The sequence below is a fragment of the Ixodes scapularis genome, unplaced genomic scaffold (genome assembly GCF_016920785.2).
Source record: "Ixodes scapularis isolate PalLabHiFi unplaced genomic scaffold, ASM1692078v2 PGA_scaffold0__279_contigs__length_252992795, whole genome shotgun sequence".
NCBI lineage: Eukaryota > Metazoa > Arthropoda > Arachnida > Ixodida > Ixodidae > Ixodes > Ixodes scapularis.
In genome coordinates this window covers 246451834-246478962 of record NW_024609835.1, presented here as the reverse complement: position 1 = coordinate 246478962, position 27129 = coordinate 246451834, and the positions used below count along the sequence as shown (strand labels likewise).

The 27129-nt window shown below is 49.5% G+C and overlaps 1 pseudogene; it reads left to right on the top strand.

Annotated features, from left to right (window-relative positions):
* On the top strand, positions 1 to 27129 carry LOC115312526 (annotated as a pseudogene).

Sequence of the window (27129 nt, the reverse complement as noted above, 5' to 3'; positions counted from 1 at the left end):
ATGGCTGAGTTAGTGAGGGTCGGAGGTACGGGGAGATCCCTCCTAATAAAATTCTAGCGTTCGCAAACGCGACAATTTATTCCCGCTGTTATGAAGAAGCAGACCCTCTGCTGCAGGCAAGGCACCTTTTCCTGTGTGGAAAAACCGCATCAACTGAAGACAGCGTTGACGTATTAGCCCTGTGTCTCGCGACGAGTAGCGTCCGAGGAGACCCGCACGAAACTCAAGTGAAACTCGTTGCGGGGGACGACGCATTTAAGTTTCGTGTGGGAACCGCATCCTGCTCGTGCGTGGCGGGACCTTCTGAGTGCTGCAAGCACGTAATCGCCGTCCTCCTACACTGCAACAGGTCTGTACCTATTTACGGGAGTTTGTACTGAGGTACGGCAGCGAGTGTCCGAGATCGTCTTGCTGGATCTGTGTTCGTCACTCGTTCATATACGAATACTATATATATACGAATATTGGCACGCCGAGTGCTAATAGCCGCTGTAGGCCTTGATGTCGCGCATTGAAGCACGATAGTTTCTGTGGCGGTGGCTGAAACACGCTCAAAAATGCGCCGTGATTGAGTGCCTCCCGGAGTTCTGTATGTCAGATTTTTCACGCGCATGATACGTCGATCCGATCGTTGCGTGGCCTCATTTCTCAACCTGACACAATTGTTTCTGGCACGGTGGAAAATATGAGGAAATATACGGCGTAATGCACATATCAAAACACAAAATAGGCACTTCGCCGTTCACCGGAAAGATATGCAAGCACATACATTTTGGTTTCGGTTTCATTTTACAGGACGGGAATTCATGCTCTCGAGAACTTGAGCTGCACTGATGAAGAGTGCTCATGGAGGAAGGCGCCTGGAAAGGCACTTTACGGAGAGGCTGTGCCCGTGACGGCATTTTGTCATGTAAGAATGCTGCCAGCCCCCCTGGAATGTTCTACCCAAGAGCAAGGGGAGATCTTGAAGCTGCTAACAGGCTCCTGCTTCAACTCCGCGGTTGCCAAGCACAGGTAGTGAGAAACGTCCGAATTTAGAAATATGTGAACAAACCCACACTAAAGTATTAGTACAGCTATTCCATACTCTTTGTCATTGCTTTCTTGTCCCACTGGTAACAAATTCAAGCAAGTCTTGAGCTTAGTTTGACAATGCCAACCTTCTCAGAGAATCTAATTAAATTTTATGTTACCTGGACGCTATCGATGATCAGTAGTATCTGCAATCACGTCATCATTAATTATTCAGCATTGATCATAAGTAGTGGCAGTAACCATATCAACATTTAGTTATTCAGCATTGATGATAAGTAGTTTCTGCAATCATGTTAATGCTTAGTTTAATTACTCAGTATGCAGCAGCATACCGAATAAACATCATAAAACCAGGAACCTGGTGGTTCTGGGTTGTGTAGTGATTGTTGAAATTATTAATCCAATTGTTTATGGCTTTTTCTTCTACAGAAGAAGACGGCGGGCAGAACAGTCGTGCAGGTGAGCTAAAATGTGCTTATTTAACCCCAGGAGCTAGCTGACTCACTGGCTCCGAGGCAAAGCGCTGGCCTACGGATGTTAAGTTGCCGGGCTCGGATCCCTGGCGAGGTGCCTGTAGTCTGGAGGTGGCTGCCGGTGGAAAGTGTGCAACGAGCCCTCTCCACAAGGCCCATTCACACTGGAGCATTTGTTTACATTTTATTATGTTTCATTATCAGTCACTGGGACATCCGTGATTCGAATGTTGCATGCAAAGCTACTCTTAGAACTGGTTGCCATGCTTCGTACAAAACACAGATTTCCCGCTGATTCTCGATATAAGCTCTCGTAACACAATGCAACATAACCAAACGGTGCTCTGTGAATGAGCACTTAGTCTTACATTGGGGCATAACCGAGATTTCGGTTTTAGGTTGAAAGGTCCCCAGATGGTTGAAACGAATCCTCAATCCTTCGCTTGGGTGTGCCAGATGCCCGAATTTGCCGTTTGCCCCCAGGAGCCTAACATGAGTCAACACTATTACGTAAAGTCTGCACAAATCGGAACTCAGCATGCGCAGTAGTGCAAAATATTCTCAGATCGAGCCAAAAATTAGTATGTGAGGCATAAAAAAGTCAGGATTCTTCGCCCACAACTTGCGAAGAAATGAGAGCGATAGCTGTAGCACGATAGCGCAGTGCGGATGAAATGGTGCTGTCACGTACCCAAGGACGAAATTGTAATGTGGTTAATTCTTATAGCCGTCGTGGTTGGCATCGCGGAAGCCACTGACGACTGCCACCAGTGATCCGTGAAGTAACTGGGTAAACGCGGTGGAAGTTTCTAAAACCATCCAACATTACGCGTAGCAACTGGACACTGCCACAGTGGGATTTCGTATAACGCGAGTAATGTTTGAAAACAAGGCTTTCAAGCACATGACCTAGAAGATTCTCCTTTTGTCCCGTCATTACTGGCGAGATGCCAGTGCTGTCGACGGGTAAACATGGCTTCTCTGGCCTCGCACCAGGAGTGGCGACGACATAATACAAGGTTGAAATCCCTGCGAAGTGTTGCCCGTAAAGCTACTGCTTCGAAAGTTCCCGCAGATGGTTGGTGCCTTAGGTTCCATCATTGGCAAAGAGCAAGACGACCTAAACAGATGCTGCAGAATATGTATGCCTCAGTTTGACTTTCCACAACTTGTTGCGTTCAGTGCGGTCATGCAAACAGCATAATGTGCCAAGGATGCGCCTCGCTTTTAAGTCGTGGTGGATCGAGACGGCGAATGAGCATTCATTCAGCCCATGTAAACGAAGGTCGCATCGCATTTTGGAATGGGGAGGATTATGGGAAGGTGTTCGCTGCAGGAGCGAGTGAACAGCTGAGAACATGGCGGTCCCATGCGGTTGCCTGCATTTTCTCCCGAGAAGAAGCGCAAGCTTTTATTGCCATCATAAGTGAGCAGGATATAGCTGAGCTGCCCGGTGAGGGTGGCACCTGTCCAAGCCTTGCGAAGTACGGCTTGTGCGTCCGAGGGAGTCCCTAAAGACTTCGGTGCAAGCACGAACGACGCCGAGAGCTCCGAGCACTGCATGGTAACGCTGAACGAGCAGCTCAGGAGTACTACCTCGGTGCCGTTTCCGGCTGCGCCGGAGACTTTCGGCCTCATCATCCGATTTGTCCGGTTGTCGAGGTGAAGCGCGGTGATGTCCTCGGAGCGTTCGGAAATGATCTCGCTCGCCCGGGCGTGTGCACACACGTCGCCTCTGGTTTGGAGTGGCTTCGCGGCCCGGACCGGAGCCCAAAACACTTGGGTTTTGGTGTTTCTTCTAACTCGTAACTTCTTACACAGCACCGAAGACAGCAGAAAAGATCATTATGCTCGCCGAAAGGCATTCATGTGTGATGCACCGGAAAACGTGGTCACCTGGTGCGGCTGGCAGTGGTGTACCAACTTGTTTTTGAGTGTGGGGGGGGGGCAAACCAGACCCCTCCTTCCCCCCAGGGCCGGGTGGCGGTGCCCTTGGTATCCCTCGGGCGCCGCCGGCCAGTGTTTGCCCTGCCCAGTGGCGGCTGTTTCAGGGGGGGCAAAAAGCGCCCCCCCTGCCCCCCGGTTGGTACGCTCATGGCGGCTGGTGCCGGAAACGCAGCTTTAACTTTGAGCTTTGACACGGCATGGCGCTACCTTCACGTAGGGCTTGGTGAGCATTCATGTAAACAATGCCGCATTGGCTTCATTCGAAGAACGACCGGAGTCGATGCGCTAAAGTCGCATCCATCTAAATGCGGCTACAGTCATGAAACATGTTATCTTGTTCATAAAAGTAGATTTCCATGGGTGCTCTGTCCAGTGCCCCGGAACCTCCAAGCTTGGATGAGAGATACCGGCACGTCATACAATGCTGTGAGGGCAGCAACGTTTTGGCAAGGCTTGCGGAGATTCCGGCATCTCTTCCTGAAGGCTGCTCTTCCTTCTAGGAGAAGGAGGTGGTGGTCCCCGTTGATGTAGCTACTGTCATGTTGCACGACACCAGAGACAACAAAGCCGCCTGGATGCTGCAACGATGATGCCGGCTTACAGACAAGTGACTTGTATACTAATGACCGTAGTAATGTATTTGTGGCCAGTTAGCTTGCCGGCAGTAATTTCTTTACAAATGTACCAAAGTTAAGACCTGAACAAAAATCTGTGCCTGAACTTGTGAATTTCATCCAAGACACAAGGGAGCCTGATGGACAGAGACAGGATACCGTCTTTCTTATGTCAATTTTTTTGTAGACCTACTGGCAACAGGCCCCTTCGTCACATCACATTTGTCAAAGGGGGATTTAGAAGAAAAAAAAAACATTGTACAATAACGGCTAGTTTGTCTCAAAGCAATGTTTTGTTCTACTTCCCGCATGAAAATCTCATATCTGGGCCATATCTGGCCATATCAAACATTATATGATTATATACGGCGTATATACAGACTTATCTGGCGTATATACAGCCTGATATGGCGTATATAAAGACTTATCTGGCATATATAAAGACCTATCTGGCATATATACAGCCTGATATGGCGTATATACAGATTTATCTGGCGTATATACAGACTTATCTGGCGGCCGGTTTTCAATATAATAAAAAGTAAAAAAAGTAAAAAAAAAATCTTTGTTACCAAACTCATAATGACTCATTGTGCGCGAGCTAAATATTAGCACAAATAATCCCAAACTTCAGCTTTGACAAGCTTAAGTTCGAGATTATGTGTGCTGTTTTTCACGAGGATTTCAATGTACCTTAATTATTTCAGTGTTAACATTACGCCCGAATAGACAATTTGCTATATTCCCCAAGCGCCTCTGCACGTATTCGAGGAATCATGGGGACGGTGTTTCTTCAGCTGGCTAGTGATCGAAAATTTCGAGCAATTTTATGGTTACACAGGTTTGAGTGTAATTCGGAGTCACCCTGAACACGTGTCATGCAGAACCCAAGTACCTGCCATACTACTTTTAAAATGTCCCGCCAATGTCAGTACTGTGCATTCCGTCCAACCTTCAACCTGGATGAGCTGCAGACATATCTCTTACATTATTATCATTCTCGTACAGCTTCAAAGACGCTGATATTAAGTTAGAAACGCTAAAAATGTCATAAACAGCTCCGCTGAAACCCAGCTAAATCCCGATTTTGGTTGTTGTGATTTCTCGTCTTTGAAGTAATTCCTGCTAAAACAACAATCACGAGAATGATAATATGGTAAGAGATTTCGGATGCTCAACTTGGTTGAAGGTTGGACAGAATGCACAGTATCATAAACGCTGCCATTGACGAGAAAATTTGAAGGTCATATGACAGGCACTTGAGCCCTATGGGACGATTGTTCAGGGTGACTACGAATTACACTCGAAACTGTGTAATCATGGAATTGGTCAAAACTAGCGATCACTAAGGAGCTGAAACATCTCGTCGCTGTTCCTGAGTTCCTGGTTTCCTGGCTGCATCTCGTCCGGGGCCTGCGTTCTGCGGTCCCTGGCTACGTGTCGTCGAGCGCCCCGGCGAGGGTGCAAACCGCTATGGCGGCCGCGTCGACGGAATCTTCTCCCCCGCCGAAAGCGCACGCTTTCGACGTTGTCGTGCCAGTAGGCACATCGGCGGACGATCTCATTGATGGGATATCCGCCATTGTGGGGCTGCCCGAAATTTTCTCGGCGCAGCACCTAGGAGGTACAAACTTCCAAGTCGTCGTCAACACCCGTGCAGCCGCCCTCAAGCTTCGTGAGGCCGGCAGCGTCTCCATCGCCAACCAGTCAGTCCCCATCGTGCCGACGGGTCCGCAGGTGACGAATGTGACTTGCCTCTTCCTGCCGACGTTTGTGCGCAACGACCAGCTCGTCCAAGCCCTGACCCCGTACGGCAAAGTCATCGACGTCTCCTACGCAACCTACCACCGAACGGCGACTGTGAAAACAGGAACCCGCTTCATCCGCATGGAGATGAAGGAGGCTAACCCCCTGCCCAACTTCCTGCGCGTCGCCGGACATCGTGCTACTTTTGACTACCGCGGCCTGAAGCGTGTATGCCGACGCTGCAGGCAGGAGGGCCACGTCCGGGCACAGTGTACGACGGGCTACTGCGACCGCTGCGGTGTCTTCGGGCACCCAACCGAGGGCTGCACTGCCAACTGTGGACGCTGCGGTGGAACCCACGCGACTGTGGACTGCACGGCCAAGAGAAGCTACTCCTCCATGGTCACCGGAAACTACGCCACCGATTTCCCGGCCCTCGACCCAGGAAACGCGACCCGTCCCATCGCCCCCGAAGCTCCGGCCGTACCAACCGTCTCCACCGTCGCCCCTCCGTCACCACCTGACGCCGCAGCCGCGGCCGCACCACCGCCTCTTCCGTCGCCGCCCCCACCCGCCCCACCTGAGCCAAGCCCGACCGGCTCGGGGGTGACTTCAGCCGAAGCGACGGACTCTGCCCGAACCGCCGCGGTTATTGTCGGCGACACCACCTATGCAGCGTGGAGCCAAGCGTCGGGTGATGGCGAGGTGTCCAGCGACAGCGACCACCTCGTCATCGACGAGAACCCCGCTCCAGGTGGCCCCGCAGAGACACCGACCGACAGTATGGATACGACCACAACTGAAACACCGGAGTCCGATTCGAACCGACTAACGCACGAGGACTCCAAGCGTCCCCTCAGGAGCAGCGGTTCCCGCTCAACTGACAGTGGGGGCCCACGAGCCACGTGCCCCAAGAAACCGCGAAAGTCCTCCCCCCCGCGTCGGGACCCCTCTCCAGCATCGTCCGACAGCTCCACGTTTTAAGCAACACGCCGGCGTCCCTATCCCCCTTTTTACTTTATACTGGCCACACTTCGCATATTATCCCTGAATGTGCGGGGCTTTCGAAACCCAGCGAAGCAAACTGAAGTGATGCATTTCGCGAGGATGCAGAACTGCGATCTTCTGTGCTTACAAGACACCAACTTTGCCCGCTTCCGTGACGTTCCGGATTTCGAATCCCGGTTTTCTGTGACTGCTTTTTTTTCTTACGCGCCGCGCCGCGCGACGGGCGTGGGCGTGGTTGTCTGCAATCGCAGTCTGCTTCGCAATGCCACTTATCTTTTTGATACGGAGGGAAGGACTCTTCGTTTGGACTTTTTCTTCGGTGAACGAAAATTTCGCCTCGTCACTGTCTACGCACCAACTGTATCGACCTTCCAGCATGAGTACTTCCGCAGCCTGGACGTGCACCTACTCGACGCGGGCCCGTGCTTTTTGGTCGGCGACTTCAATTGCGTTCTGGACTCTAACGCCGACGTTCGGGGTCCTGGTCAGGGTCGCTCAACCTGGTCCGCCCGTGAACTTCGGCGGCTTGTGAGGCACTTCGACCTCGTAGACGGATGGTCCTTACTGCATGGATCCACCCACCAGTCGACGTGGAACAGAGGGGCTTCGGGAAGTCGCATAGACCGGCTGTACTTGACTCGCACGCTATCTGCCGCACTACAGACCTGTACTGCGGTGGACTTCCCGTCGTGCCCAGAAGAGATCTCCGATCACCGTCCGCTACTTATCAAGTTCTGCTTCGACTCTGCCGTCGCACGCTCCCCACGTCCGTGGCGTCTGGACTCCAGGATCCTCCACGACGAGACCACGCGCCGCACGCTAGGCAACCTGGTCAAGGAGTCGCTAGTGGGCGTGCGCCCAGAGCCGGCGTCTTGGGACCGCCTAAAAGGTCAATGGCAAAGCTTCAGCACTCTGATGGGACGGCACCTCCGCGAACGGCATCGAGGGCTTCTACAAGACACTATCCTCCGAATCCGTATCGTCCGCCGAGGGGGCGCCTTGACCCCCTTCATGAGGGCGTACCTCGACCAGCTGCAGAGACGCTACGAACGATACCTTCGGTGGGACTCCACCGCGGCTACTGTCTTGCAGGCTCAGGGGAGCCCGTCGGTCCACCCGGAGGTACTGCGCTACACCCATCGCACAAGCCTACAAGCCTTTGAAAGACAGCAGACGCCCTCCGCATCGGGGTCGCCCGGCCACCTTGACAATGGTCGCTTCGCAGCCCACTTCCGATCGCTGGCCCAGTCGGACGCGCCGGTTGATCGCTATTCGGTGTCCTCGCACCCTCTCCTCAGCGGCCTCCCCAAGATCTCCGCCGAGGATGACGCGGGCCTGCGGCGGCCCCCGTCCGCGACCGAGCTGTGGAACGTTTTGAAGCGGATGAAGAACGGCTCCGCACCAGGACCGGACGGTCTCCCAGCGGAGTTCTACCGCACGTTCTGGCACATTCTCGGTAACTTCTTTACCGCTGTCGTGCGGGTCTACTTTGAAGACCTCCTCCTACCGCCATCCTTTCGGCTGGGACGGATCGTACTCATCCCCAAGGAGGGTGGTGACCATGCCGACCCCGGGGCATGGCGCCCGATAACGTTGTTAAACAGTGACTACAAGCTCCTCGCGGCGACCCTAGCCTCGCGTCTGCAAACTTTCCTACCGGAGCTGGTAAACCCCCGACAGACGTGCTCGGTGTCGGGCCGCAGCATACATACTTTGACGACTCTCACCCGCGACATCCTGGAGTTCACACGCTCCCGACGGGCGAACGGGCTTCTTGTGTCGTTGGACCAAGCCAAGGCGTTCGACCGCGTCGAGCACCAATACCTGCTCGGTGTTCTCGACGGGTTTGGCTTCTCCTCCGAGAGTGCTCAGCTGTTCGCAGCCTTGTACAGTGACTTGCGGAGTGACTTGTTCCTGAATGGCTCCTTAGTGGCGCGCTTTCCGGTAACGCGAGGAGTTCGGCAGGGGTGCCCGCTTTCCCCGGTACTTTTCGTCCTCAGCTTAGAGCCCTTCCTGGTTGGAGTCGACAGGCACCCCAGCATAAGCGGGCTTGCTCTACCTGGGTCCGGTGAGCTTCGCGTCTCGGCGTATGCGGACGACGTGACCCTCTACCTGCGCGACGAAGACAGCCTGGTGAAGGCCCTCCGACCCTTCGACGAGTACGCGTGCCTCTCCGGCGCACGGTTGAACCCTGAAAAAAGCAAATCTCTCTGTATCGGGGCTCCCCCCACGTGCCCGCCATCTCTGCCACGAGCCCAGTCCGTTACCATTCTTGGAATTTCGTACGACGCCTCCGGCGTGGCTCCGGAGACCTGGTCCAACCTGCGTCAAGAGATCATAGAGAAGGCCGCTGAGGCTGGCCATTACGACTTCCCCATGGCTGTGCGGCGGTACCTTGTTCAGACGGTTTTCTGCGGAAGGTTGTGGCATGTGGCCCGCGTAGCCCTCCCGCCGCGCCCCTTCATCCTCCAAGTGCGCTCGGCGTTGTTTACCTTCTTCTGGAACAATCGCACAGAACTCGTGAGGCGCTCCCGCTTATGCCTCCCCCGCTGTGAAGGAGGGTGGAGCTTTCCGTGCATCGAGCTGGTAGCGCCCCTACTGGCCCTGAAGACAACCCTGGCAATCCTTGACGGCCACGACAACCCAGCACGGCCACTCACGCTCTACTTCCTCGGCGCCAATAACCGTCTTTTGGGAGACTCTCTTCCGAGCCCTCTTCGGCCCCGAGCGGAGACGACCCCTGCATTTTACAGGTCTACCGCGGATCTCTTCGACAAGCTCAGCGTCCACGTGTCACGAGAGGAGATACTCGAGGCCCCGGCGTCTAGGCTTGTTGAACGCTTAGTGGTGGCAGACCAACCCCCGCCGCCGCCGGGCACGGTGCAGCCGTACCCGTGGCTGGCACTGACGTCGTCCACGCTGCCGGACCACGTGCGCGACTTTGAATGGTTAAAGGGTTGGGGTGTCCTCCCAACAAAAGACAGGCTTTTCCGCTGGGGGGTGGTACGGGACGCGCAGTGCGTCAATTGTGGTGCAATAGAAACAAACGCGCACGTCGTGAGAGAGTGTGTACCGGCGAGGGACCTATGGCGCGTAATACAGCGCTCGTTTCGAGGTCTCGGGGTGGACGTATACGTCACACAAGGCCGTTGCCCGCGGGGCGCCTTTGCGCTGCTACTAGTGGCAATATGTGAGTGGGTGCTGTGGCGAAACCGTTGTGTCGCGACGGCCCAGCGACAACGACGCCGCGCGTTGTGGCCGCTGTTGTGGGACATCCGAAAAGAACTCACCGCCTACCTGGACGACCAGCGGTTCTCCCTTGGCGAACAAGAGTTCCTCCGCCGGTGGTCGTGCCGCTACCTTTGTGTGGTGAGGGGTCGCGTCATGATCAACTTTTTACTGTTTAATGGGCCTTAAACTCTAGTTGATACTACAGACCAGTCCCCCGCGAGACCGTTGAATATGTTTGTTGCGTGCAGCGAGCGTGCATTTTTGTGGAATAAAATTTTCTGAACAGCTTAAGGATCACCGTTTCCATAAATCCTCGAGTGCGGGCCGGGGCAGTTGGGAGAATTGTAGACAATAAAAAGATATAAAGTGCTGATTTCAGGCTTGTGTCCTTTTGAAATGCCTGGCCAGATCTGGAATTTCCTTACTTAGCCAGAACTGGGATTTCCATGCCTGGCCAGGGGCATCAGGCTATATCAGGCATTATGAGGCTATATCTGGCAGATATACCATATAAGGTTAATGTGGCCAATTTTTGATATGGCCATATCTGAAATCTTCAGATCTGGCCAGATATACATATTTTGTAAGGGTTAGGTCAGCCTGGCAAGGACCGATACAAGGTCTGCATGGATGGTTGAGAGCAAATATTTTGTATGAAATTGTGCCGTTATAGGCCAACCAGTACATGCTGCCTGCATTCTTGGACGTTGTGGTTAATGAAAAATTACACCTACACCAGTGTTGGCGGGGCAAATCTTAATTAGGTTGTGAAATCAACACATGTGATGTGACTACTTTCCACGACTTGGGTGTCTGTTTGATAATAGTGGTGCACTTCAGTTGTCAGCTGCATGTACTGCCAGCCCACCTCCAATTCACGAGCTCCACTTCTTGACATGATGCAATCTTGGTACAGTACAATTTTGCAAGCTTATGTGAGCTTATATTTTGCAAGCCATGCACCATTTATCACAGTCATAAAGCTATGTGACTCTGTTATCCTTTGGGTTGTCTCTAGGATTTTTTGTACTGTCATGGACAAGGTAAGCTGAAATGGCCGAGTACCGACCTAAAGGTACTATTAGCACTGCCCCAACTCGAGAAATTGAACTAGTAATGAGGGATTGCAGTGGCATGTTATCTGACTTGTCACTTTTGCCTGTTGAGACATCAGAGAAATTATTTGACTAATGCAGAAGCCCAGCGATGTGATTGCTGCGCCAAACTGCGCCAAGGGGCGAACCCTGCTACATCCCGCTACATTTTGCCAAAATATGGGTAATCTGCGCCTAGCCTGCACGAAAAAACCTATTTTGGTCACCTTTCAAAACCGAAACTAAACTGAGTACCGTAATTAAGCATGCATAAGCAGCCAGTCCGCCCTACACAAAGTACCCTGCATCAATGGTCCACGCGGTCTTGCAAGGTTTTTGCCGCCGTCTCTTGTTTTGCGCTTTTGTCGTCTCTGAAGTATCGTCTCGCGTTTGTTGACGCTTTTTTCAACGACAGACACGGGCGTGTGCGGACGCTCCATCTTTAGCGTGCCGTTTACCAGGCCACCTATGCCGTCGTGCTGGGAAACAAAACCACGTTTTTGCGCGGCGGGAGTTACTTTGTGAGCTGAAGCACTCGCTTTTGAAAGCAGCGGCCTTGGGAAAACCATATTTGGTCCCTGCCGTGGTCGCACGACGTCAGGTGTTGCCATCCGCACGTCGCTTTCTAACTGAAATGTAAGGACTGCCGCATGTTCATCAACATTCCTGTTCTTAATTAAATCATATAGCTACTACAAGAATCCCTCCATAACTCAAAGACTGCTGTGTATTGATTAGCTACGTTTCTCTCAGTAGGCTTTCTTTCGAGAAGGACCCCCGATACGTGAAAAATCTGCCACGAAAGAAAGTTAGTGAAGAGAAGTGAGCTACAGCAAAGAAGGCAATGTCTGCACACTGAACCCGCGCACAGCGCGCTTGCATGTCTCGAGTTCAGTCGTTGCGCAAAGCGCTCTAAGAACTTTTGCACCCTGGCTCGCTATGTCTTGCATCGATGCACCCAGGTTTTTTTTTTTTTTTTTTTTAGTGGGTTTCGCTTGTATTTTGCTTGCCGGCCGGGCAAGCACGTGCCGCTGGACTGTTTTTTGTCGTATGCTGGCCAGTTACATTTTGCTTTCAATTTTGGGAACGAGTTGGCGACGGAGCGGAAAGGCATGGTTTCGGTCTCCAATCGAACAGCCATCTTCGCTCGTGCGACGTAGCACGTGAATGCAAGACTGCCGAAGTTGCCTTAATGTGCATGCGAACATAACTGTACGACAGAGGCACCAGCCGGGACGCTTGCAATTCATTGTTTTACGTTTGCTTACTTTTGACGAAACTCTGGCACGTCGGAAACCAGTAAAATGGCGACAAGCGGCTTTTCGGAGTTGCTCAGCAATGCCTACAACACTGTACACTTTTGGGATGTCTCTTCGGATACACTGAAAGTGGAGATTCATTACTAGCCGAAGGCCCAGCGAGGCTTGCAGCAGCCCTGCAGAATGTTTCGAAAAGCAAAAAGAAAAACACCCGCTAGTCGTAATGCATCTTTGTCTTGTGTACAATTTGGCATTGCACTGCAGTATGGTTATGTGTCTCATCAGTCGGAGACTGCTTCTATTTATTATATTATATAACTAGTCAAACCTAATGTTGTGATATCTACTGCTAAGCTGGTCATTTTCAAAAAAATTTAATATATACAGTTTGGTTTTTATTTATCTATAGCGGGTACATATAGGTATATGTATCATTTAACTGAAACATTGCAAAATGTGTCATGCCATTGGCATTTCAGTTACATGTTGAAAGGCTCCCAGGCGGTCTAACTTGACCATAATTTGTTTATTGCGGCGAGCAATTTGCCCTTCGTTTGTCCAGCACTTATAACGAATACTTTTATTTATCTAAAAACTTTGAACATGGTTAGAATTATTTATCTAAGAATATCTGCTCCAAAAGCCACTTTTGCTGCTCCGAAACACTGTTTTGGCTGCTCCAAAGGAAACTTTTGCTGCTCCAAAACACTGTTATGGCTGCTCCGAAAGGTGCTCCAAAACGGCTTAGGCCAATCACATCACTGAGGAGCCGTGCACTCAGATAATGAAGGTGGCAACATGTGTGGGTAAGCGGTAGAAAAGACTAAAGGTCAATTACATTAAAGTGGCCCTAAAACGCAGAAAAGAAACGGGCAGAGTACTTCACAGTGCTTACCACACACTGCAATCTCGTCCGCATGCTGTCTCTGGCCGATAGTTAAAGGGCAACTCCACTCAATTCCGAAAATTTTGGGATAATGAGTGATTTCACATTAAAAAGCACGAATAAAAGACACCACCCCATTGGCTTCGCGAAAAATGATATATATATTGCTAAATCTTACCTTAAACGTGAGCTGAAACCGAAACTTCGACTCCGTCTGGCAGCATTGGCCTCGAGCCACCAAAAACATGGCTATCACGTGGTACGAGATGTCACGTGATGCTCTACGCAACTACGGGCGGAATCGGGGCGAGCCATTGTAGGGGCAGGCGTGTGCAATCGCGTGTCCCAACGGTGCAATCGCCGCTAAGTCTCGTCTGCACCGCTGTCTTCCTTACGTTTTGGCGTCTACAACATTAGACGACGACTGCACACTTAGTGTGAATGAAACTCGGAGACAGTAATCACAAACATTGGGACTATGACACCAGTGGTCGAGAAGCGGGAGACGGTGGTAGCGGCGGGACGGCTCCCAAGAAGCGCACTGCACAGGCGCGTTATGCCAATCATGCGGACACCGCTGAGCGCACCCAGGTAGCACGCCAGAGGAATGCCCAACTTGGGCAAAGGTCTGGCAAACATAAGGGCCCAACTTTGGCGCAGTTCGGTTTTTGCACCATGGCATTCATCAGTGCCAAAGTACGGTGCCTAACTATAGCCTAAGTTGGGCGATCCTATGGCATGCCAAAGTTTGGCTCTTCTCCGGTACGCCAGAGGAGTGCCAAAGTTGGTGCCATACTTGAGCCATAACTGCCATAGTAAATCCTAATCTGGGAATTCGGGGCATGCCAAGGTTTGGCATTTCTCTGGTCTGCCAGAGGAGCGCCAAAGTTGGTGCCATACTTCAGCCATAACTGCCAGAGCAACGCCTAATTTTGGTATTTGGGACGTGCCAAGGTTTGGCGTTTCTCTGGTCCGCCAGAGGAGCGCCAAAGTTGGTGCCATACTTCAGCCATAGCTGCCAGAGCAACGCCTAATTTCGGTATTTGGGACGTGCCAAAGTTTGGCTTTTCTCGGGTCCGCAACAGGATTGCCGAAGTAGTGCAATACTAGAGCTATAACTGCCACAGCAATGCCCAATTTGGGTATTTTGGACATGCCAAAGTTTGGCGTTGCTCTGGTCCGCCAGAGGAGCGCTAAAGTTGGTGCCAGATTTGAGCCATAACTGCCATAATTAAACCTAAACTGGGAATTCGGGGCATGCCAAGGTTTGGCGCTTCTCTGGTCCGCCAGAGGAGCGCCAAAGTTGGTGCCATACTTCAGCCATAACTGCCAGAGCAACGCCTAATTTCGGTATTTGGGACGTGCCAAGGTTTGGCGTTTCTCTGGTCCGCCAGAGGAGCGCCAAAGTTGGTGCCATACTTCAGCCATAGCTGCCAGAGCAACGCCTCATTTCGGTATTTGGGACGTGCTAAGGTTTGGCGTTTCTCTGGTCCGCCAGAGGAGCGCCAAAGTTGATGCAATAATTCAGCCATAACTGCCAGAGCAACGCCTAATTTGGGTATTTCGGACACGCCAAAATTTGGCGTTTCTCTGATACGCCACAGGAGTGCCGAAGTGTGCCATACTTGAGCCATAACTACCAAAGCAACGCCTAATTTCGGTATTTCAGCCTCGCCGAGTTTGGCTTCTCTCTGGTCCGCCACAGTTGTGCCAAAGTAAGTGCCAGACTTGAGCCATAACTGCCGCAGTAAATGTTAATTTGTCGATTCGGGGCATGCCGAAGTTTGGCTCTTTTCTGGCTACCCACTGAAGTGCAAAATAAGTGCCAAAAGTGGCAAAGAAAGCCGAGAGGCCAGCCCAAGTTTCGAATATCTCTGGTGTGTCACAGAAGTGCTCTTTTACGCGTCCCAGGAGAGAAATAAAATAAATAAGCGTTGGAAGCACGATAGTAAGATGTCATCACCTCCGTTCCCAAGCAGCACGGCAATACTTTGCAGTATCGTGCCAGTGCCGGCCGAAAGTCGGTTACAATATCGCTCAACTGTCCAGTTTTGCACCACCGTTTGATACCCGGCAGGTATTGCCGTACAGCTGTTTCGCCCCGGCCTAGCGTTCGCGTAATATTGTGCGAAAACTCTACGATGCGTCTGCTTCGTATTGGCCGAACGACGTGCAAGTATGTGTACGTTACATGTCATTTGTTGCATATCCAATCATTTATACGGACAAACAAATGTTTTCGATCGCTCCCAGAAGTTTATTAAACAACTATCATTACACACAGTGTATTCTCAACATATTTACAAAGGTCACACTTCTCTGTAAAACGAAAAGCAAATTATAAAATACAATTATCACTGTCCTCATGCCAAGCAAAACTCATCACACGTAAAACCGCGGAGAATGAAAGGAAAGCAGGGCGACTATCAGAATCATGCTTGCAGTGCACTTACTAATAAAAGAGCGATATCATGTAATCCTTGATAGATGCATAATCCAACTCAGGCACCCCACAAACACATTCGAGGAAGAAGGTTGCGCACATTCAACTGACGTCTCGTCGTCGGCGAAGAGCAGTTTTTGTCGAAGCGTGTCCAACAAACACATCACAAGTATTCCACGAACTCCGGTGCAAAAAATGACTGTTACCGAAAAATTGGCATGGACGTATTCCGACCGTTTACGACGAAAAAACACGGCCGCGTCTGCAACGCACGAAAGCAACAGAACACTGAAGAGCCCAGTTCGAAAACCGGACCTACGTGGCCTGCTTATTTCTATAACTAGGCAAACGGCGAAAACGACAGCCCCAGAGATCCCATCAGCGTGACAGAAAAAGTCACGTGACAAATTTTCGTCCAAACTTTTTTGTCCTACGCGTCCTATGTAGAGAGGTCACGCTGAGTAACGCGTTTCGCTTCATCCTTTTGATTTGCTTAAAGCGGCTGTCGCGCTCGCTGACAGCCACACGAAGACGCAAAAGCAGGTGGGGAGGATTTGCAAAAGGCGAGGTCGAAGGGGCATCAACAACGCATAAAAGGAAAGGCCGCTCCTGCCGGTGACCTTGTCGCCTTGCCTAGTCTGTCAGCGTGCGGCTTCCATTAAAGGGGTCATGAAACGCTTTTCCAACTTTTTCCTGTTTCGCTTTCCTCCTGAACTCATAAATCGCGCATTCCAACCAAACAGTTGAAGAAGACGAAAAGGGGGAGTCCCCTCTTGCTCGCACTCCCGTTTGTGTAATCCCGGACACATCCATTCTCCCCCTAGAAGATTAGCCCGTCGCTCAAAATTCAGACAAAAGTCGCTTTCCCCACCCCGTTCATTCCGAAGCTGACAGTGCTGTTGAAGCTACGTGCTCGTTGGGCCAGCCACACTTGCCACGTGAGCGTGGCAAATGTGGCTGCAGAGAATGAAGTCAGGTGATGAAAGGGAGGCGGCTGATTGGTCCGGCAAGCGCGTAGCTTCCACCACAATGTCAGCTTAGGGGTGAAGGGAATAAGTGAGGCCCGGTTGCGTGTGACGTCAGTTTGGACCCGATAACGCGCTTTTGGGACCGCGGTTGTATCACAGTGAAAAGGCAGAGAGGTTGCGAAGGGGAGGAGGTACGAAAATGTCCGCTCTGTTTTCAAATTTTCGCACTGAAAGTCAGGCTTTTGACTTTCTACCTTTTTTCTTTTGGTCCACTGAACGATGTGCTATTAGTAAAATCCCAATCTAAAATGATTTATCCCAACCCAAAAATCGTTTCATGGGCCCTTTAAGGGCCTAAGAAAGATAATCTCCTTTCTTGAGAGCGAAATGGACGGGGTGGTTATGTTTTCCGGGCTTGTCGCCATCCGATAGGCCTCAATTATTTCTCTCCCCATTTGCTCGCAGTGGCCTCCCATGGCTGTCGTGCCGGTGAAATTAGGAGCGCAAAAATACTCCACAAGCCGGGCGAAGACGTGATAAATGTAATAACAAAAAGGGGCTTGACATCACAAAAATAACAATTTAATTAAACGTTTCGCCTCCCATGCGGGAGGCATCTTCAGTAGAGCGCAGAGCGAGTGAGAGTCGCACAAAAAAGTTCGGTTATTTAGGCATAAAGTTTGTGTACACGTCCGGCGGGGGGCCACGGTTCTTGTTTACCAGCGATGAATCACTTCCGCGTTTGTCGTTCTGGATGAACCAAGATTCCAGCAGCTTCCTCGGTTCCCACCTTTTATCCCCCTCCAAGGTGGATGCCTTGTCAATGTCAAATTGGTGTCCTGACGTCCATGCGTGGTCGACGAGTTCGGACATGAAGCGGGTGGCGGTCCCGTGCGTGTTCTTTTAGTCTTGTTTTTCTTTTTCGTCTCGACGCTCCAATGTAGGAAGCGTCACATTCCTTGCACTGTACCTGGTAAATCACGACCCTTTCTGCCTCTGGCAGGGTCGGATCTTTTGGCTTGGAGATAACATTGGCGATTGTTCTGTAGGGTTTGTATACAGTTCGTACCCCCAACGGCCCAAGGCCGCGTCCCAATGCCTCCGAAACCCTTAACGTAACGTGTTCGTTCGGCTCGATCCAGGCGCCGATGGGACATTTGTTTGTTGGTCAACAAGAACGCATTGGTCTTAATGAGTTGAAGTCAGACAGCTCCATCATGATTTTAAAGGCCGACAAAGGAAAAAGAACCGTTGTGCTTGATAGGGATGACTACATGAAGAAGATGTATGAAGTTATAAACGACAGTCACTATTTCGTGAGGCTATCAAGAGATCCCGCTGCTAAGTCCGAAAGAGAGTTAGTTGACCTCCTTCGAGAGCTGAAAAAGAAAGGACGCATCAGTGACGACCTATACCGTCGTCTCTTCTCCTTTGACGCCGCGACACCCAAGATGTATGAACTCCCCAAAATTCACAAACCGGGTTGCCCCCTACGCCCGATTGTATCTTTTATTAGTTGATCCACTTACAGCCTTTCCAAATATCTGGTTATGATTCTGAGCCCTCTTACAAGAAAAAATGAGTTTAGCCTCCGGAATTCCCATGACTTTGTTGAACTTATACGCGCTCAGACCCTGCTACCGCACGAGGCTATGGTATCCTTTGATGTGATTTCATTATTTACGAATGTCCCCAACGCCCTGGCGGTTGATGTCGCCCGTGACCGGTTGTTGGCAGACCAGTCGTTGTCCACTCGCACAACCCTCCTTGTTGAAGACGTTATACTCCTTTTGCGTTTTTGTCTCAACCAGTGTAATCTTAGTTTTAATGGGGACATATATCATCAGGTCAGCGGATGCCCTATGGGGACTTCAGTTTCCGTCACCGTCTCGAATCTCGTCATGGAATATGTTGAGGAAAGGTAATGTCTGGCATTGATTTCCCCGTGAAGTTCTACCGTCGTTATGTCGATGACACTTTTGTAATGGTTAACAGAGAGAACGTAACTGATTTTCACCGCAATTTGAATAGTGTCCACCCCTCAATTCAGTTCACCTGCGAACATGAAACCGATAGTACCTTGCCGTGTTTAGATGTACGTGTCCATAGAACTAGTGAACCTTTTTTTAAGATGGAGACATCCGTATATCGTAAACCATGTGACTGACAAAACTTTCTTGACTACCACTCTCATCACCCTACTCAACACAAAAGCTCAGTTGTAAGATCGTTACTTCATCGTTCAGAAACTGTCCCATCTAAGTCAACACTTAGCATTCAAGAACTTAGCCATGTGCGGGAGGCTTTGAAGAAACGTAACTACCCCGACTGGTTTGTCAATCGCGTTAAGAAACAAATGTCCCATCGGCGCCCGGATCGAGCCGAACGAACACGTGACGTCGTGTGCATCCCGGAGGCTTTGGGACGCGCCCTTAGGCCGTTGGGGGTACGAAAGAACAATTGTCAATGTTATCTCCATGCCAAAAGACCCGACCCCGCCAGAGGCAGAAAGGGGCGTGATCTACCAGGTGCACTGCAAGGAATGTGACGCTTCCTATATTGGAGAGACGGGACGAAAAAGAATAACAAGACTAAAAGAACACGCACGGGATGTCGCCAATTCCACGAACGCCACCCGCTTCAAGTCCGAACTCGTCGACCACGCATGGACGTGAGGACACCAATTTGACTTTGTCAAGGGGCATCGACCTTGGCGAGAGATATAAGGTGGGGACCGAGGAAGCTGCTGGAATCTTGGTTCATCCAGAATGACAAATGCGGAAGTGATTCATCGCTGGTAAACAAGAACCGTGGCCCCCTGCCGGACGTGTACACAAACTTTATGCCTAAATAGCCGAACTTTTTTGTGCGACTCTCACTCGCTCTGTGCTCTACTGAAGATGCCTCCCGCATTGGAGGCGCAACGTTTAATTAAATTGTTATTTTTGTTATGTCAAGCCGTTTTTGTTATTACATAAATTAGGAGCGCAACCGGGACATTTCCTCCCGTGAATGACTATCGGGTGCTTTGACTCCGAAGCAGCTCTTTCGGCGTCCATTTGATGTTCTCGGAGTCGGTCGTTGAGGCATCGCCCCGTTTGCCCGATGTACCTGGTCCCGCAGGACAGGGGGATCGCGTACACTTCCTTCGGTTCCTCTCCTTCCGCCAAGATTTCTCTTTCCGGTACTCCCACGGAGCGGGCGGGTTTTGAGGTTGAAGCCGAAAATAAAGTTCGCTCTTTCCACTTTTTTTTGCGTTTCTTCCTCTCCTGCCCTCCTTTCCTCACTTCACCGCCCTCCCCCGAGGGGCCAACACGGAGAATGGATTAGGAGACGCCTCCATTAATCCGGCATAACCCGCCGTAGAGGGGGCGTGCTGCTTGACTAAAAATTATCTCGCTGCACAAAAAAAAAAAAAGAATAAATAAATAAATAAATAAAAATAAAAAAACAAAAACCTTGCGGGCAGCGATTTAATGCGCTTTGCCGGATGCGTAATGCTTCGTCCGCCTTGAACAAGCTGGTATGCATTAGACTAACATTTTTCGAAGCGCGGCAGGTTTAGTGTAGGTGCTATCATAATGGTCCTGCAAGACTTCCCTGTCCGCCACAAGCTAGCCAATAATTCAAGGACATAACGACGGCAGCGTATTCAAACAGTGTAAAATAAAATGTATATAATATTTATAAGAACACCATCGTCTTCACTGCTTGGCTTTCAAATTTTTAGCGCCGCAAATAATCGTAATCAAAATATTTTTATAATTGAAGACCCCTCGTCGTGCATCGAACCCAAAATTACGCTTATGTGAAACATGATTCGGCGCGGGAGCAGCTCGAGTCACCGTAATTTTTTTTTTTTTTTTTTTTAACGTGGATTTTGTTTTTTAATCTTACTGAGGTACCACTGGCAGAACACGAATCGCATACTTGGAAGGATCTGAAAACTCATATAGCTGGTTGAGTGAATGCAATACTATCGCATTCGTTGAAGCTCGATTTGTTGATTCGAACTTCAACAAATCACACGCACCCATTCTCCCTATTTCTGTTTACCCAGTCATAGTCGTTCCCTCACGATGCAATACGAGTACAAGTAACGGCAGTTTATGCAATGTTGACGATACACAGCCGTGATCGCACGGTTTTTAGAAGCGCTATAGAACGAGCACAAGCGTCGAATTTCGGTACTCTGATTGATTTCTGTCTTCCCGCCGTGACACCACACGAGAAAAGCGATTTCGTTCTGTCTGTGAAACTAGGAACAAAGAAATCAAGATATAATCCCGTAATAAAACAACGCGAAATGGATCTCTGCAGCCAATACCCAACCGTTCGCGAGGTGACTGGGCAAAAGCATATATTACCTCCGTGCCTTTACCCTCTGCGCACCGCCAGAGAGAGTCATACAAACTCCTTTGCGCTATTATCAACACGCTTGCGTTTGCAAGCCGGTAGTTTGACTCGGCTGGGATTCGTCCCTTCTGACTTTCATAGCTCTCTATGAAACCAGAAAGGTAGATACTTTTCTCCATTGGGTTGGTTTGCCCGGGGCCTCCAGTTATTTACGGCCAAAATCACACTAGAGGCGCTTCAGCAATGTTTACTCTGGTCGACACACGTGCTCCTTAAAGATGCCTGTCGTCAACTCTTTCCCAAAAGATACTTGAAGAGCCAATCTTAGAGGCTGACGGATAACGAGGCCTTAGACCTCAAAGAAATTATAACAGAAATTTGGCGTCGTCATTCCTAAACTGGTTGCCGGACGAAATCCAGGGTTGGTAATAGTAACATAAGATACGTACGGCAGAATTCCCTGCCATAAATAAAATGATTTGGCTAACGCCAATGTAACGCGAAATAGGTGCAAAGAGTTTTGCGATAGGAAGCGTAAACCGAAAAAAAGGAAAAAAAAAAGAAAGAAAGAAAGAAAGAAAGAAAGAAAGGAAGAAAGAAAGAAAGATAGAAAGAAAGAAAGACTGAAGAAAAGGAGAAATTAGAAAAAAAATCTCTGGTGACTTAGCCAAAAAAAATTTATGTTCATGTGATTTTTCTTGCCACGTGACCAAACAAACAAAAAAAAAAAAAACGAAAAAAAAAATAACACGAGAAAAAAAACCATCTCCTGCCCGGTTTCGAAGCTAGGCCCTCTTGATTGTGAAACTAGCGCGCTATCCGTTGCGCCAACATAACTTTTTTTTTATTTCTTTATTGCAGCCAACATAACTTTTTTTTTTCTTTCTTTATTGCAAGTTGCGCCAACATAACTTTGCCAGTAATGCTCACGCATTCCCACATCATAGGCGAAAGCTTAGGTGCCTTCGCAGTTTTTCATGCATGTGTTATTTTTATTTGTGGCAAGGGTTCACGTCCAGAATGCTTTTAGAGTTTTCGACCAAAACGAGTTTTCTTCATCCGAGTCACCTTCTAGAACCAGTAGACCGCACTGGGTCGTCCGGCTAATCAAGCAGCTATTTTCAAATTCTCTGGCGTGCCCGTCCTCGGATCCGAGGTCGCCGTTTGACAAGCTTAACTTTCTTCCACCTGGTAGCCGGAACCACCACGGCCAGCTTTGTTCCGTCCCCACTCCCTCTCGAGAGGATGGCCTCGCCCCGAGGCTAATCCCATTCTCTAAACCTCCTTCCATCCAACGCTTGACCTTTCCCTCCCCGTCCCCCAGCTTCGGGAGAGAAGGTTCTTCTCTGCAGAACGTCCCGTTTGTACAGCGGCTTTAAAGTTCAGAGATTGTCCTGTCTTTATCGTCCCTTTTGTGTCTCCACTTTTTAATGTTTAAAAAGTATCAACACGCTAAAATAGGACAATTTCCGGGATTTCATTTTCATCCCCCAAGTGTGATGCGGGAACCGCGCCATAGAGCCACGGTCGTTTCCGCACTTTGTTATCGCTAGGATTTGACAGTGCTCAATCACAATGCAAGACACGCACAGAGCCACGCTCGCTTTTGCAATGCGCCGCATAAAGGGGTGTCCAAACAGGACACGACTCCGACAAATCGTGAAAATTGAAGCGGGCTTGAAGCGGGCGCGTCCGCTTCAATTTTCAGGATTTGTAGTAGTCGTGCGTTTTGTAGTGTCCAGTTTGGACACCCCTTAATAATGATATATCTTGTTGAGACGTGCGCACATCCGTCTTGCGCAGTGTTAGCTCAATGGCAGCACTTTCTGTAAAGGCGGATTCACACCGGGGATAGCAGTCGCGCGATCCGGCTAAATCGCATCGCAAAAAAAAAAAAAAGAAAAAAAAAGTAATTAGTTGGTCAATTTGGCGTGCGCGATGAGCGAGTCCAATGCTTTCGTTGGCGAGTCGCGTCTCAAAAACTCTCGCTCCGAACGCCGTTGGTTGGCTCGGCCTCTCCGCGACTAGAGTGCATCGCAAAACGTCGGGTCAGAAAGCGACTGCTCAAAACCCGTCACTTTTTGCCCGCGATGGTCGCTTTTGCGATGAAAGTTATGGCGCGACTAGATCGCATCGCCGGTGTGAACGCGCCATAATGTCGAACCAGTCTCACGGCGCGTCCCGATATTGGCTTGTGTACCTACGCGCGAGTAAAACATCTGGCACAATTTGCGTTTGCAAAGCCTGCTCCAGCCGCGTCAAAACATTCAGCCAACCTTTGGACTGCAGAAATCAAGAGACAACCAAAATAAGATAAAGTTGCCAGCCGAATAAAACTTGATTTCTATTTAATTAAGATGAAGACCACCCGCGTACATCAAATACCTCATCAGCCGAACTCCAAGGCAGTAAGCCTAGTTCTGGCACTTGTTTGGCACCTTTGGTCCGTCGCTGCCAGATCACAGCCAAACTATCGGGAAGCGAAGCCTAACTTGGGCACTCGCTTGGCGACTTGGGCCCAAAGATGCCAGATCTCAACCGAACTACAAGGTAGTAAGCCTAACTCTGGCACATTTGTGGCGATTTTGGCCCGAATGTGCTAGGTGACAGCCGAACTGTCAAAAAGTGAAGCCTAACTTTGGCATTAGTTTGGCGATTTTGGCCCGAAAATGCCAAAGCTCTGCCGAACTACAAGGTAGTAAGCCTAACTCTGGCACATCTGTGGCGATTTTGGCCCGAATGTGCCTGGTGACAGCCGAACTGTCAAAAAGTGAAGCCTAACTTTGGCATTAGTTTGGCGATTTTGGCCCAAAAATGCCAAAGCTCTGCCGAACTACAAGGTAGTAAGCCTAACTCTGGCACATCTGTGGCGATTTTGGCCCGAATGTGCCAGGTGATAGCCGAACTATCAAAAAGTGAAGCCTAACTTTGGCATTAGTTTGGCGATTTTGGCCCAAAAATGCCAAAGATCTGCCGAACTAACGGGCAGTAACCCTAAATTTGGCATTTGTTAGGCGATTTAGGCCCGAAGATGCCAGATAATAACCGAACTACCCGGGAGCGAAGCCTAAGTTTGGCACTTGTTTGGCGAATTAGGGCCAAGATACCCAGACTGTTGCCAAGCGAAGTCAGGTTTGGCACTACTTTGGCTTCTTCGGGCTTTTTAATGCCCTAAACTGCCAGACGCCAGCCAAGTTTTGGCCCAGAACTCGGTGCTGCTTGGGCAGAGAAGAAATTTTGCTGACGTCACCCGTTACGCCTGCCCGGAGGAGAAAAAAACAAACAAAAGAGCAATGGTCTTGAGGTGTAGCTTAATGTTCGCTATGCCAATGCCGTAGCCTTGACTGCGCTGTTGGGTGCGCCTCAATTCGCCCGATAGAGTCAGCTGATTTCGGCAACTTGGCGAGTTGCAAAGTTTTCCGGATTGTTTAAGAAACATTTAGACAGAACTAGGTCGTAATATTTTATATCTGGTCTTCCTAGATGATACGGAAGTGGACTGCATTGGTTTTTCAAAAACCAATATGAAGCGGAGTTGCCTATTAAACTTTGTTCGCCGGGGCAATGCCACTAGTATCTTTTGATCATTGCTCAGTCGTTTCAGTTTACATTGTCCACGACTGTATATACAATTCTTTTTAATGAAACTTCACTCACACTTTCCTTCACTTGCTGCTATAAACATATAAAAAAAATATTTCTGCTTTATTGAGCCAGATCATGCCTTTGCTATTTGAGCCCTTCTATTTTTTATATATTCATTCAACATGTCATTACCAAGCAGTGATATTGATTAGCATAGCAAGTGGTGCTTGGTGCACTCACCGCCTATGTGGCTGTGAAGCAAAGCACCGGCCCAGAGCCGTATATTGGGAGAGTTTGGCCAGTGGGTGTGGCGACAAAGCCGCCGGAGAGGAGAAAACTGAATAAAAGGGAGGAGAGCACCGAAGGAGTGAGAGAGAAAGAAGGGAACGAAGAGGAAACGACTGCCATTTTGACGCAACGCCGTCGGCGTGCCGAGCACTGTTGAGGCTACGCGTCGTCTGCTACGGGCTTATTTCTTTTTCGCCTGAATAAAAGTGTTTAAACGTGGAGAAACTTTATTTGTTAGCTTTTTAAGCCACCGAGGAATAACACTATATCATTTTCTTGACAGAGCCTGCCAAATAAAAGGAAAGAACCGAAATTTGCATGCCGATCCCATGCATTCAGCCGGGCGAAGGAGTGAAAATGGCGGCCTTCCCCGCTCAGCTGGGAACAGCCGGGAGTTCACGCGCATGCGCTCACACCTCTCGCTCTGTGCTGCGGGCTGATTGCCGCACTCGGGAGGGGCGCGTTCCGGCGGCGAGATCATAGACTGGCCAAACTTTCTCCACATACGGCTCTGCACCGGCCCACAGATCCACAGTTGCTTGGATTTCAAAATCCAAGCCAAGGTGCTTGCAATCGGACAGAGGCTTACAGCGGAAAAGGTGCGTTGTAACCAAGATTGCAGTTGCCTGTCAAAAGATTCCCAGGTGGTCAAAATTTATCCTTACCCCTCCTCTAGAGCATGCCAGACGCCCTTTGTTAGTTTGTTTTTGTGCTTGGTGCACTGTAGTCACAGCTCACAAGAAATCGGTGTGCAGTCAAGAAATGTGTCTGTCTTCATGTATGGGGCCCTTGTTCTGCGACTGTCTTCGTGTGGTGTCTCTCATCTCATGATGAGAGACACCGCTTGGATTTTGTGCATGTGTGTCTCCTGCTTAAGAGCACATTTTATAGGTTACTAATATTCCTTGCTTTCACAATGTGACCAATTGTATGAAAGACGGTTGCTTTATCACAAATGTTTCTAGGTCAAAGAATTATCCTGTTACCTGGCAGCCTGTGGTGAGCGTACTTCTTCAGCACAACAGAAACTCCAGAAAAATTATCAACACAAGAGTTGCGTGTCTAATTTGGGCAGGGTCTTTTTTTTTTTTACATGTTTTATTTGGAAGTGTAATTTTTTTTTTCATTTTTCACTAGTGCTTAAGTAACATATTGAAAGGCAACCTCGTCAGATAATATATTAAAAGGCAACCTGTCAGTAGTCATACCCTCATTATTTCGAAGTCTCTGAACCGAAGAAACAGAGAAGACAAAACAGGCTTGTTGTAATTTCTTGTCTAAGGTTCACAGTGCGTGAAAGTTAACAAGTTACCTGCTTTATTTTTATTCCATATACTCGTGCACAATGTGACGGTTTCTGACTAAACCACAAGTATGAAGTGTTTCGTAAATCATGCCGGGATAGAAAAGTGCGGAGTTAATTTCTTCCAAACTAATTCACTGATCAGGTAAGCGGAATGGGATGCTGCCATGCTGCATGAAAGATCTCAGAAGACCAACTATTGTGTTAAACTGTTGTTGCTTGTGATCCAACTTTCAGGCAAGGCAGATTTCAATTTGTTCTGCACTGTGTTCACTGAAATGAAAACCTAAGACAATCTGTTCGTCCGGTCTTATTGCAGGGACAACATGCTACACGCTGTACACTTACAAGCTGGGAGACTGGGACAAGAAAGTTCACTCCTAAATGCAGCCATCATTCCGTGGCAACGCTTCAACTGCCTACGGCCAGCGCTGCGAACCGAAGGCACGAAAGAAGTACGAGAGTGAGAGTCAAGTAGAGGTTTTTACTTGTGGCCTTCTTGTGTCACCAAAAACCCCTGGCTAGGCTGCTCCCCGGACGGAGTTGTGTTTGAGGGAGGGAGGCCAACAAAGTTGGTGGAAATCAAATGCCCTACGAAGGGACAAACTGTAACTGCAAAAGCAGTTCTGCCAGCCTGCGACTTTCTGCATCGTGATGAGGCAGGCAATTACATGCCAAAGCAACGCCACACCTACTATGCCCAGATGCAACTTGGGATGGTGCTTCTGGACGTGAGGAAGTGCGACATGGTGATTTATGCCGACAAAGATAAATCCATCGAAGTCATTAGTGTGGACTTCGATGAAGCCTTTATCTTGCCGCTGCTCACTAAAGTGAAGGATCTATACTTTACGCATGTGCTGCCGATTTTGTGCTCATCAGCAGATGTTTAG